The following is a 13,214-nucleotide window of genomic DNA, read 5'->3' as shown; positions in this document are numbered from 1 at the left end:
CAGCGATCCATCTGTGGACTGGTGCAAGCATCTCGGAGTTGGAATATACGCTTTGATGAGTTGATCAAAGCATATAGTTTTATACAGACTTGCGATGAAGCCTGTATTTACGAGAAAGTGAGTGGGAGCACTACAACTTTTCTGATAAGTATATGTGAATGACATATTGTTGATCGGAAATAATGTAGAATTATTCTGTAAAGCATAAAAGGAGTGTTTGAAAGGAGTTTTTCAAAGAAAGACTTCGGTGAAGCTGCTTACATATTGAGCTTCAAGATCTATAGAGATAGATCAAGACGCTTGATAAGTTTTTTCAATGAGTACATACCTTGACAAGATTTTGAAGTAGTTCAAAATGGAACAGTCAAAGAAAGAGTTCTTGCCTGTATTACAAGGTGTGAAGTTGAGTAAGACTCAAAGCCCGACCACGGCAGAAGATAGAAAGAGAATGAAAGTCATTCCCTATGCCTTGGCCATAGGTTCTATAAAGTATGTCATGCTGTATACCAGATCTATTGTATACCCTGCACTGATTTGGCAAGGGAGTACAATAGTGATCTAGGAGTAGATCACTGGACAGCGGTCAGAATTATCCTTAGTAAAATAAGGATATGTTTCTCGATTATGGACGTGACAAAAGGGTTCATCATAAAGGGTTACGTCGATGCAAGTTTTTGACACTGATCCAGATGATTCTAAGTCTCAATCTGGATACATATTGAAAGTGGGAGCAATTAGCTAGAGTAGCTCCGTGCAGAGCATTGTAGACATAGAATTTTGCAAAATACATACGGATCTGAATTTGGCAGGCCCGTTGACTAAATTTCTCTCACAAGCAAAACATGATCACTCTTTGGGTATTAATCACATAGCGATGTGAACTAGATTATTGAATCTAGTAAACCCTTTGGGTGTTAGTCACATGAAGATGTGAACCAATCACATAAAGATGTGAACTATTGGTGTTAATTACATAGCGATGTGAACTAGATTATTGACTCTAGTGCAAGTGGGAGACTAAAGGAAATATGCCCTAGAGGCAATAATAAAGTTATTATTTATTTCCTTATTTCATGATAAATGTTTATTATTCATGCTAGAATTGTATTAACCGGAAACATAATACATGTGTGAATACATAGACAAACAGAGTGTCACTAGTATGCCTCTACTTGACTAGCTCGTTAATCAAAGATGGTTATGTTTCCTAACCATAGACAAAGAGTTGTTATTTGATTAACGAGGTCACATCATTAGTTGAATGATCTGATTGACATGGCCCATTCCATTAGCTTAGCACCCGATCGTTTAGTATGTTGCTATTGCTTTCTTCATGACTTATACATGTTCCTATGACTATGAGATTATGCAACTCCCGTTTGCCGGAGGAACACTTTGGGTGCTACCAAACGTCACAACGTAACTGGGTGATTATAAAGGAGCATTACAGGTGTCTCCAAAGGTAGATGTTGGGTTGGCGTATTTCGAGATTAGGATTTGTCACTCCGATTGTCGGAGAGGTATCTCTGGGCCCTCTCGGTAATGCACATCACATAAGCCTTGCAAGCATTGCAACTAATGAGTTAGTTGCGAGATGATGTATTACGGAACGAGTAAAGAGACTTGCCGGTAACGAGATTGAACTAGGTATTGGATACCGACGATCGAATCTCGGGCAAGTAACATACCGATGACAAAGGGAACAACGTATGTTGTTATGCGGTCTGACCGATAAAGATCTTCGTAGAATATGTAGGAGCTAATATGGGCATCCAGGTCCCGCTATTGGTTATTGACCGGAGACGTGTCTCGGTCATGTCTACATTGTTCTCGAACCCGTAGGGTCCGCACGCTTAAGGTTACGATGACAGTTATATTATGAGTTTATGCATTTTGATGTACCGAAGGTTGTTCGGAGTCCCGGATGTGATCACGGACATGACGAGGAGTCTCGAAATGGTCGAGACGTAAAGATTTATATATTGGAAGCCTATGTTTGGATATCGGAAGTGTTCCGGGTGAAATCGGGATTTTACCGGAGTACCGGGAAGGTTACTGGAACCCCCCGTGAGCTAAATGGGCCATGATGGGCCTTAGTGGAAAAGAGAAGAGGCAGCCCTACATGGGCTGCGCGCCTCCCCCTTCCCCAAGTCCTATTAGGACTAGGAGAGGTGGCCGGCCCCCTCTCTCTCTTTTCCCCCTCCGCGAATCCTATTCCAACTAGGATTGGGGGGGGGGGGGAATCCTACTCCCAGAGGGAGTAGGACTCTCCTGGCGCGCCACACCTTGGCCAGCCAGCCTCCCCCCTCTAGTCCTTTATATACTGAGGCAGAGGCACCCTAGAACACACAAGTTGATCCACGTGATCTATTCCTTAGCCGTGTGCGGTGCCCCCAGCCACCATATTCCTCGATAATACTGTAGCGGAGTTTAGGCGAAGCCCTGCTGCTGTAGTACATCAAGATCGTCACCACACCGTCGTGCTGACGGAACTCTTCCCTGACACTTTGCTGGATCGGAGTCCGGGGATCGTCATCGAGCTGAATGTGTGCTCGAACTCGGAGGTGCCGTAGTTTCGGTGCTTGATCGGTTGGATCGTGAAGACGTACGACTACTTCCTCTACGTTGTGTCAACGCTTCCGCAGTCGGTCTGCGTGGGTACGTAGACAGCACTCTCCCCTCTCGTTGCTATGCATCACCATGATCTTGCGTGTGCGTAGGAAATTTTTTGAAATTACTACGAAACCCAACACGGGGTACCACCAGGTGCGCATGCACCCTGATGACATCGCCAAGACGGCGTTCCGGACTCATCACGGCCACTTCGAGTTCTTAGTGATGCCCTTTGGCCTCACCAACGCCCCGGCAACTTTCCAGGCTCTGATGAACGACGTCCTCCGACCCTACTTACGCCGGTTTGTGCTCGTTTTCTTTGATGATATTCTGATCTACAGTGCATCTTGGGCAGAGCACCTACAGCACGTCGCCATCGTCTTCAACGAGCTTCGGGCGCACCATCTCCATCTTAAGCGCTCGAAGTGCTCGTTCGGGACGCCTTTGGTGGCCTACTTGGGCCACGTCATCTCGGCCGACGGGGTCGCTATGGACGCCGACAAGGTGGCCGCCATCGCTGCCTGGCCGACGCCCCAGTCTCCGCGGGCTCTTCGCAGGTTTCTCGGCCTTGCGGGCTACTACCGGAAGTTCATCCGGGAGTTTGGTGTCATCGCTTCTCCACTCACGCGGTTGTTGCGCCGCGACGCGTTCGCCTGGGATGCGAAGGCGACGACAGCCTTCGAGGCCCTCAAGGGGGCCCTCACGACGGGGCCCGTTCTTCAGATGCTGGGCTTCGACCAGCCGTTCATTGTGGACTGTGACGCCTCAGGTGTGGGGTTCGACGCTGTGCTTCATCAGGGCGACGGGCCTCTTGCTTTCTTCAGCCGGCCCTTCACCCCACGCCATCTCAAGCTCGCGGCGTACGAGCGGGAGCTCATTGGCTTGGTGCAGGCGGTGCGCCATTGGCGGCCTTATCTGTGGGGCGGTCTTTTCAGATTCACACGGACCACTACAGCCTCAAGTTCTTGCTGGATCAAAGGCTCTCCACCGTGCCCCAGCATCAGTGGATTAGCAAGCTCTTCGGCTTCGATTTCTCCGTCGAGTATCGCCCGGGTTGTCTTAACACCGTGGCCGATGCCTTATTCCGCCGCGATGCTGACCTCGACTCCGTCCCCGGCGACTCCGAGGGGCAGGCACTCTGCATCCGCTCAGGGCCGACTTTCGGCCTCTTCGGCGATATTCGTCGGGCCACCGCGACCGCCGCCAATGCGGTTCTCCTGCAGCAGCAGATGGCGGCCGGTGACCTGGAGGAGCCATGGCGCCTCTCCGACGGCCTGCTGGTCCATGGGCGCCGTGTCTTCGTTCCCGCTCATGATGATCTCTGTCACCAGGTCTTGCTGCTAGCCCACTCGGCTGGCCATGAGGGTGTGCAGAAAACCCTCCATCGTCTCCGTGCCGACTTCTACATTCCTGGTGATCGTGCCCTCGTTCGCGATTGGGTGCGCTCTTGTGCGACGTGTCAGCGCAACAAGACGGAGACGCTACGGCCAGCTGGTCTTCTTCAACCCCTGGATGTGCCTTCTCAGGTTTGGGCCGATATCTCCATGGACTTCATCGAGGGGCTTCCCAAGGTGGGAGGCAAGTCGGTCATTCTCACGGTGGTCGACCGCTTTTCTAAATATGCTCACTTCATCGCGCTGGGGCATCCTTACACCGCCGCGTCCGTGGCTCGTGCCTTCTTCGACGGTATTGTCCGTCTGCACGGATTTCCTGCTTCGATCGTCAGTGATCGCGACACGGTGTTCACAGGCCATGTCTGGCACGATCTCTTCAGGATGGCGGGCGTTAAGCTCCGCTTCAGCACGGCCTTCCACCCCCAGACGGACGGCCAATCAGAGGTGGTTAACAAGGTGATCGCCATGTATTTACGCTGTGTTACAGGTGATCGGCCTCGTGCTTGGGTGGATTGGCTCGCATGGGCGGAGTACTGCTACAACACCTCCTACCACTCTGCCCTGCGTGCGACACCATTTGAGGTGGTCTACGGGCGGCCACCTCCGCCGATCTTGTCGGTGGACCCGGCTACGGCGAGGACGGAGGCCGCGGGCAACCTTATTTGCACCCGTGACGAGATGCTTGCGGAGGTCCGTCAGCGTCTCCTTCAGGCTCAGCAGCTGGCGCAACATTACTACAACAACCACCATCGCGAGGCGGAGTTCGCGGTGGGTGATTGGGTGTGGCTGCGTCTTCTTCACCGCTCTACGCAGTCACTCGACCCGCGTGCGAAGCGCAAGCTCGGGCCTCGCTACACGGGACCCTTCGCCATCTTGGAGCGCATTGGGCAGGTGGCCTATCGTCTTCAGCTGCCGGCCGGCGCTCGCATCCACGATGTGTTTCATGTGGGGCTGCTCAAGCCTTTTCATGGAGAGCCACCGGCGGCTCCACCAGCGCTTCCCCCGACCGTCAATGGACGTCTTCTTCCGGAGCCAGAGAAGGTGTTGAAGGCGCAACTTCGTCGCGGGGTATGGTTCATCTTGATCCAGTGGGCGGGTCTTCCTGTGGAGGAAGCTACTTGGGAGCCACGTGAGGATTTCCGCCAACACTATCCAGACTTTCAGCTCGAGGACGAGCTGTTTGTGCAGGCGGGGAGAGATGTTATGACCGGTTTACAATACAACCGGAGGAGGCCCGCTGGGCAGTAGATTAAGGGCTTGGCCCACAAGTTATCTTAGGCTAGTCGTTTTCAGGTTATAAATATTAGATTGTAAGATACCTTTTGGAATTAAGCAATAAAGATAGTTCTATCCTATTACCTGGCTCCAGAGGAGCCGGAAACCCTAGCCGCACCTTGCCCTAGCCGCGCCGCCCTCTTCTTCCTCGTGACGGCGCCCACGCGCCGGAGCCGCCGCCCTCGCCCCCAACCCTCGTTGTTCTGCCCGTATAACCTACGGAGTAGAGCTGGTAGGAACCCTAGCCCTACCAACCACGCACATCATAAGAGCACACAGCTGACATTTTCTTTTACATGAAAAAGATAAAGCTTTATTGCAACATACTGTTAAAACATATTACAATATATTCCAAGACAAGCTGCTTCGTGTCATTAGAGATGTCATCTAACCAGAAATGAATGACACTTGCATAGCTAAACTATGGACTACAGGATTACACCATACATATACCCTTGACAGAAATCTTGAAACTACGTAGAGAAGCAAGTTTCTTGTTTACTTTGTAGAACAGGAAACACAAGGAGGAGAGATCCCTCCTATTCCTGGAGATTGCCAGAATGAGGGCGCTTGAATCCACAGACGAAAATAGTGCAGCTCTGGAAACTCCCTGTAGAAAACATGCCGGGATACATATTATAAGTATCAAATGAACTACTCGCTGGAAAGTATTGACTAATATCTAAATGAATTACAGGGCATCAACATAATCATAGTTTCAAACAAAATATTATAAATAATATATGCGAGATAGGAAGATTCTGTTCATGGCAAGGTTAAGGAAAACATATTCGACTTTGTCAAAGAAAAGGTAAATCAAAGCATGGACAAAACCTTGTGTATGTGGTCACTCCAACTCATATTTCTCTGCCAGTAGTACTATTTGCATGGTTTTCTCTCTTAGCCCGTTTGTACTCGCGATTCCTCTGTAAATAAGTTTCTCTTTGAACTGGAGTCATTTGCAAGTATCTATTCCGATCACAAAAACGCTTACAATGTACATGATTTTTGATACATCTCTTTGTTCAACAAAATAATTATCTAGTGCTGAAAAATTAGTAACCAAAAGATATGTCATATACAAAGTAAATATAAATCTTAATCAATCTTCAGGAACATGATTTGAGTCCAAAGATGTAGAACCTTGTTTCGCTTCTGATGTCGTCGTTGAATTAACCACCGGGACATTCGTAATATTTTTAAAAGGAGTCCGTGCTTCCAACTGTATGCATCGTTATCTATAGTTATCTGCATTCATATGATGAGCATACATAATTGTTTGCATCCTTCATGGGATTAACCCTGTTTATACTCTTCTTTTTTTATACATCTGAGGAGACCACAAAGGTATTTATATTGTCTGCTCAGAACAGGAAACCACATGATTACAGATTGTGTACCTCTATGTTATGGGAAAACTTATGTACCTGGGACTGATGAAGGAGAAGCAAATGGGCTGGTATTTGCAACAGAATGCCGACACAGAGTCATGCGGGCCGGCGACGTCGATCGTTCGAAGTTGCCAACTCAAATCCGCAGGACAAGTTTGAACAACACATTAGGTTATTAGATAAATTAAATCTAAGAGCATGAATTTCGCAAATTTAATGCTTTGACTGACAATATGTACTCTCGTGTAGACATACAAAGTCATGGGACATGTAGTGACTGAACTGTAGTTCAGTTCAGCTCTGATGAAATTATGGAGCTGCAGTTTTTTAGTCTCTAATATCATCAATAACTAAAGAGAATATACCCCACAAAAGAAAAAGATAACAGTTACGACATTATTATTCCATATAACATTTCATTTATCACCTGTGGGGATCATATGTAAATTTATCAAATGAGTATAACTTCTGAACATATCAAAACATTATATAAGGAATCAAGAACCAGCTAACAAGAATACAAAAGTATGACTATGACCATTCCAATCATACATCCGATTATGGTATGCAGCTTCACAACCGCACATTAATCCTTTGCCTTCCACATGTCTCTATCTCTTCATAACAGTTTGGGCAAATACACAAACACCTTGTGTGCACAAAAATGCATATCCTCCATGATGAGGACATGAATACCTTGGATACGACCAAAAATATTGCATACATGCATATTTGTCAGGTGATTTCTAATGCAAACTATTCAATAATCTATTTATGTTATCCAGAACAAAAATACTTCACACACTTTTGTGTTTTGTCTAATTGCAGGTGTATGGAACATTTGTACAATCCACATATGAAGATAAGGGAAAAGGAGAAGTTTAGGTTGTGTTCAAAAAGTCCTCTCACGTCACTTTTGGGCCAAGAGAAGATAGAGTCCAAGTCTCTCACGTTCTGGATTCAGATTCGGACTGCACAAACATACCTGACTCAAAACGCCAACAACTTTTTCATACGGACTCCGAATTGGGTGATTCTTTTTTTGTTGGAAACTAGATTTCGTGCTCTTTCCAACCCAATTGGATTCACATTCAAATTCGTCCGGAGCGTTGAGTTACGGACGAAACAATCTGACGTTGCAGCAGAATCCGAGTCAAACTACAAGCCCAAAGGTGTTGCATCACCTCCACTTGGGCCCATGAGCCTTGTACGACCTAGCGTTAGTTTTAGACTGCCTTGGGACGTCCTCCCACCTCCTTGGCCGCCACCCCTTGCTCCTATATAAGTAGATTCATCTAGTAGCTTTTTCCTTGGGATTTGTTTAGTTAAAAGTTAGCCATTGCAACTTCGTGTATTTCGTTTGTGTCAAACGACCAGACCAAGACAGCTTCCGGATCCCCACCATTATCAATACTTCATATTTATTTGCAATATTCAGATTGCTTTATCATATTCTTGCTCCTTCTTCGATTGCTTGCAGGAATAGACCTTCGTGGTCAGGCTGATCGTGCTTCCAGCATCGTCAGTAACCTCAGGAGATTGGTTTAGCGATTGCTAAGGCGCAACGTCGTGCACATTTGTAGTCGAATCGTCAAAGTCGTCTCCACCAAATCGATAGTTATCATCTCATCGAAAGATCGGGACACCCTCGCCTCTATCAAGTGGTATCAGTTTTCAGGTTGCTCGGTGAGAATTTCCAGTTTTCCTAGATTAGATTTATTTTCTTACCTATTGTCCAAGAAAAAGCCACAAAAAAGAGTTAGATCTATTCATTCTTGGTCCAAGCCAGTCTGAGCTTTTGCAATTTTCTTTTCATTGCTTGCATAGTTGAATTATCGGTTGCATCGTCGTGTCGAGTTGCTGGTCTTAGTGTCTAGTTCATTTAGAGTTTCGAGTTCTGTTCACATTAGTCACGCCACCGCTGCATCATTATCTCTTCCGCTGTCCACCACCCATCCATCAATTTCCACCACGTGCTACCCACCATTCATTGTCATAATAATAGTTGAGATCGTTCACATCTTCACTTGATCCAATCTGCATCTTATCTAGTTTGTTTTGGAAAGAGGGAGAAAAAAAGAGAGAAAAAAAAGGAGAGAAAAAAAAGGAGAAAAAAAAGTCATAGAAAAAAAAGGAGAGAAAGAAAAAAAAAGTGTGAGGAAAAAAAGAGAGAAGAAAAAAAACAAAAAAATCGGCACAAACTTTTTCAGAGGAAAGTTGGAGACAGTTGTTGATATATCCTGCTTGGCTGTTGTTTCACCTCATTATCTTTACTGCCGTTGTGATCTTCACTTATATCTTGCTGTCCAGAACTACTTAGTATCCTTCATTGATGCTAGTTGTGCTACGACGTGACCTCATTAGTGTTTTAGGCTCGCGTCTCTAGTTTGGTCTAGCCTAGGACCAGCACAGTACCGTCGTTGAGCGTTTATTCAACATCGCATCTCTGAATTGATTATTGCTAATCTTTTGCTACCATATATAGCCAACCCAGCTCCATATTTTTCTACACTGTGTATACGTACGTTCCCCTGGCAATCGCTTTACACAATCTTCAGAGTTATTTGACACCTCTGGTTGCCTGTCACTACCTGCTGCTTGGTAAGAACTTGTAAGATATTGATTTTTGCTTTACTGTGAGCGCTTTACCACCACACCCTAGTAGTTCATAGGAACATTATTCTTGAATTTTGTTTCTTGTTTCTACTAATCATGACAGGTTTCGAAGATAGAAGTTCTTGAACGACGGACACATCTTCACCATCACGAGAGTTGGTACAACACACACAAGCACATGGTCAGGTTATCTTTTTACCGTCATTTGAGGGTAGATTTAATCCTACTACTTATCTAGCTTGGGAGCTTGAAGTAGAACAAGTTTTTAGTCACCATGACTTTTCTGAACTTGAGCGAGTGCGAGCAGCCACTAGAGCATTTACTGATTTTGCTTCTGTTTGGTGGAGTGTACATTGTAAGAAAAACATTGATAACCAACCCACAACTTGGAAAGTTTTGAAAGCTGTAATGAGACAACAATTTTTCCCTCCTTATTATCGTCGTGAATTGCTTCGCAAATTTGAACAATTTAAACAAGGCAACAACACTGTTCATGCTTACTACCAAGAGTTCAAATCTTATATGCATCATTGTGACATAGAAGAATCTGAAAATGATACAATGAATAGATTTTTTGGTGGTTTGAACCATGATATTCAGGCAAGATTTCAGTATATTCCTCGTTGCATTACTGGTATGTATGTCCGTGCTTGTACCTTTGAGAGACAGATACAGGAGGATGCATTAGGTGACTACAACAACTACTATTCCAGTTCATGCTCACCACCGCCGGTGGGTTCCTCCATCATTGCACCTCGGATTATGAGCGCGACATCATCTCAAGGGTATGGTACATTGTCAACGTCCGTACCTACATCAGCTACATCTTTGCCACAAGGTAACAGTAAAGATATTGATGATATAACTTCACATGAGAAAGATGCATGCCTAGTTAACTTGAATGCGTCATGTATTGAGTTACCTGTTGATTTGACCACCTATTTTAGTAAAGGTCTTGATGATATAACTTCACATGAGAATGAAGCATGCCTAGTTAACTTGAATGCATCATGTGTTGAGTTACCTGTTGATTTGAGCACACCACCTATTTTAGAGACTCTTTTTACTGTCATGAATGCGTCATGTGATCAAACAACTGAAATATCAACAATTTTGAGTGCACCCATTGAATTAACTGTTGATGCAAAAGAACCAATGTTTAATCATTTTGATATGACCTCTAATCTTGATGATGATTCTGTGTCCAATGACTTATTGCATGTTTGCTTATTTAAGCATGTTGTAGCATGTAAATTTGATGCAAGTAAGGTTTATTCATCGAAGTTAGGATGGTTTAATGATGAACATTGCCAATCTTTTGAAGAGAATAAGAGCTTCACTTATATGTGCAAACCGAGTTCCAATATTTTCATGCCTTCTACTTCTTGTGATAATTTTTTGGCTTTAGATTTTATGAACTATGAAAGTTACTCATGTATACATGTGACATATGTGCAAAAATCAAGGGAAGTTAAAATGGATGACATATACATATACAACATGTACACCTTGTCTCTTTTGTTAGCCACATTTCAGATTAAGCAATGCCGAGGACGGCTTTGTTTTCAAAAAGGGGAGGATGATGAGGACATGAATACCTTGGATACGACCAAAAATATTGCATACATGCATATTTGTCAGGTGATTTCTAATGCAAACTATTCAATAATCTATTTATGTTATCCAGAACAAAAATACTTCACACACTTTTGTGTTTTGTCTAATTGCAGGTGTATGGGACATTTGTACAATCCACATATGAAGATAAGGGAAAAGGAGAAGTTTAGGTTGTGTTCAAAAAGTCCTCTCACGTCACTTTTGGACCAAGAGAAGATAGAGTCCAAGTCTCTCACGTTTTGGATTCAGATTCGGACTACACAGACATACCTGACTCAAAACGCCAACAACTTTTTCATACGGACTCCGAATTGGGTGATTCTTTTTTTGTTGGAAACTAGATTTCGTGCTCTTTCCAACCCAATTGGATTCACATTCAAATTCATCAGGAGCGTTGAGTTACGGACGAAACAATCTGACGTTGCAGCAGAATCCGAGTCAAACTACAAGCCCAAAGGTGTTGCATCACCTCCACTTGGGCCCATGAGCCTTGTACGACCTAGGGTTAGTTTTAGGCTGCCTTAGGACGTCCTCCCACCTCCTTGGCCGCCACCCCTTGCTCCTATATAAGTAGATCCATCTAGTAGCTTTTTCCTTGGGATTTGTTTAGTTAAAAGTTAGCCATTGCAACTTCGTGTACTTCGTTTGTGTCCAACGACCAGACCAAGACCGTTTCCGGATCCCCACCATTATCAATACTTCATATTTATTTGCAATATTCAGATTGCTTTATCATATTCTTGCTCGTTCTTCGATTGCTTGCAGGAATAGACCTTCGTGGTCAGGCTGACCGTGCTTCCAGCATCGTCAGTAACCTCAGGAGATTGGTTTAGCGATTGCTAAGGCGCAACGTCGTGCACGTTTGTAGTCGGATCGTCAAAGTCGTCTCCACCAAATCGATAGTTATCATCTCATCGAAAGATCGGGACACCCTCGCCTCTATCACTCCACAATGGACAGAAAATGACATCATTTCGTGTTGATTTGCAACATGGAGAGAATAGATAGTTCTTTGCAAGGAACATCAACTTGCACTTCCGCTCAAGAAAATCGGAAAATCAGAATCAAGGGGAAAAGATAAATAGTATACAGCAGACTCACCTGTAGGTTACGGCACTTCCGCTCCTCCCAACCTAGATCCAACGGGTTGCAAGCACACAAAAGTACTCCAAGAAGATGGAACAAAATCGCAGTAGACAGCAGGTGGAGGTGGCGGTGGGGTGTGGAGGGGGATGGAGAAGTTGATGTTTGGCGCGCTGGCTCGTGTTGTTTCCCAAGATGGGTTTCGCGCGCGAGCTGGCTTTGATTTTTCCAAACAGATGGAGTCACGTGAGGAGCATCACGAACATCCGAGAAAACTCCACACAAGTGGGAAGAGGTGGGTGAATCCAGCAAACATGGACCGTCATATTTGGTATATTTGCGTGTGATGGAGGGTGGATGTTGATACAAAGGAAGAAATCGACGGCTGTAATTGATTTCATCTCCCTTTGGCGGGAAAGACTTAGCCGAGGGGGTAAATCCAAATTTAAAACTGGTACACTATAAGGGTAGAGAAAAACTCTGAAACCGACTAGGACACACCCTCATTCGGTTATTTACAATTTGCACTAGTGGCCCAAATTAACACGTACAAATCCTCCTAGACCTAAAGGAAAATTATAAAATATTCCAACCATGTCACTAATCATACAAGATAATGCACAAGCTCAAGTTCTAACCATGTCACGTAGATATACTCTTGTATCTACAAGGAAATAATAAAATGCTCCGGCCACGTCACTATCACTTTGAATAATAACCCTCAGATACTAAGTACACTTTTTTTTAGCATCAGTACAAACACAAGCGCTTATATACACGCGCATACACTCATCCCTATGAATGCACACACGCACACCCTACCCCTATGAGCATCTCGAGCATCTCCAAAAGACTGAACCGGCGTATCATCTTGAGATTTACGAAGTCACCGTAGGCGCCTCGTCGTCGACGGGAACATCTCCTCCCACTAAAAGCGCATCGCCGGAAATCCTGAAATAAATCCAAGAATAATGCGAGCATCAGGATTTGAACCCTGGTGGGTTGGGGATACCACTGTCCATCTAACCAACTCAACCACAGGTTGATTCGCACTAAGCACACTTCTTCATCTAGTCCATGCAAACTCCATACTTCACCTTAGCATACGAGATTGGTAGACGTCCATGGCAGCAGTATGCTAGTTCAATGCATCCCTGAAATCTGATCAACCTTATGTACATAGCTGCAATATTGAAACTATGCATCAACTGATTAGTTGGATCAA

This window comes from Triticum urartu, chromosome 5A, assembly GCF_056163025.1.
Source record: "Triticum urartu cultivar PI428250 chromosome 5A, HENAU_Tu73, whole genome shotgun sequence".
Classification (NCBI taxonomy): Eukaryota; Viridiplantae; Streptophyta; class Magnoliopsida; order Poales; family Poaceae; genus Triticum; species Triticum urartu.
Note: the sequence above shows the minus strand (reverse complement) of the source record.